The following is an 880-nucleotide window of genomic DNA, read 5'->3' as shown; positions in this document are numbered from 1 at the left end:
ACACCACCTAGCTCTCACATAGCGCTTGTCATTAGCAGACCACAAAGGAGGTAAATATCACAGCCCCATTTGACGGGAGGAACTAAGGCACAGAGCAGTGAAGTGACTGGCCCACGGTGACCCAGCGGGCTAGTGCCAGCGCTGAACTTGGGTCTCGTGATTTCCAGACCAATGCTCCCTCCACTAGAGCACGCTCACCCTGGCAAGCTGCGTGCGTTTGGCTGGTGTCCGTGACAATCGCCAAGGTGGAGCTGGGCTCTGCAATACGTAGCGTCGCTGTTTGCAGAGCTGGGCCACGCCTTGAGAAGCATCACACACTTTAGAGCAAGGAAACCCTCCGAGGCCACGCTCGAAGTCATGCCAGCCCCGGAGCCAGGCGTTCTAAACACTGTCGCAGGGAAAGGATCCACTGTGCACAAGCGGGACTGTGCCCTTCCTGCGCTTAATGTATTAAAAGTGCCCGGCCTATCTGTGGATTTAGTAAAGCTAATTGAAGCAGGGTAATTGAAGGCAGCTCGGAGTCGCTAGAAATACACCCGGAATGAAAGATGATCTTAAAAGCTCTTGTGCATTGAAAAGCATGTATACACCAGCCAAGTGCCTTCTCTCGGCCAAGGGGTCGTTAGAGCAGAGAGGGTCTTTGCCTGAGGCAGCACTGAAGTGAAGGCCCACCCTGCTGTTGGCCCTCTGAACAGGGATAATCTTCACGCTAAGGGGATGGAAATAGAGATTCAATTTAAAGCGGTGGCATCTGCTATTTGTCATCCCACCGAGTGTGACCCTCAGGCAGTCTGGACCCACGCAGGCAACAAGGGGTTAAAATCCAAACTTTTCTCTCTCCCCTGGTCTGGCTATTTAAATGTATCTCCCCACATGACAT

The sequence above is a fragment of the Terrapene carolina genome, unplaced genomic scaffold (genome assembly GCF_002925995.2).
Source record: "Terrapene carolina triunguis isolate 2854851 unplaced genomic scaffold, T_m_triunguis-2.0 Scaffold62, whole genome shotgun sequence".
NCBI lineage: Eukaryota > Metazoa > Chordata > Testudines > Emydidae > Terrapene > Terrapene triunguis.
Note: the sequence above shows the minus strand (reverse complement) of the source record.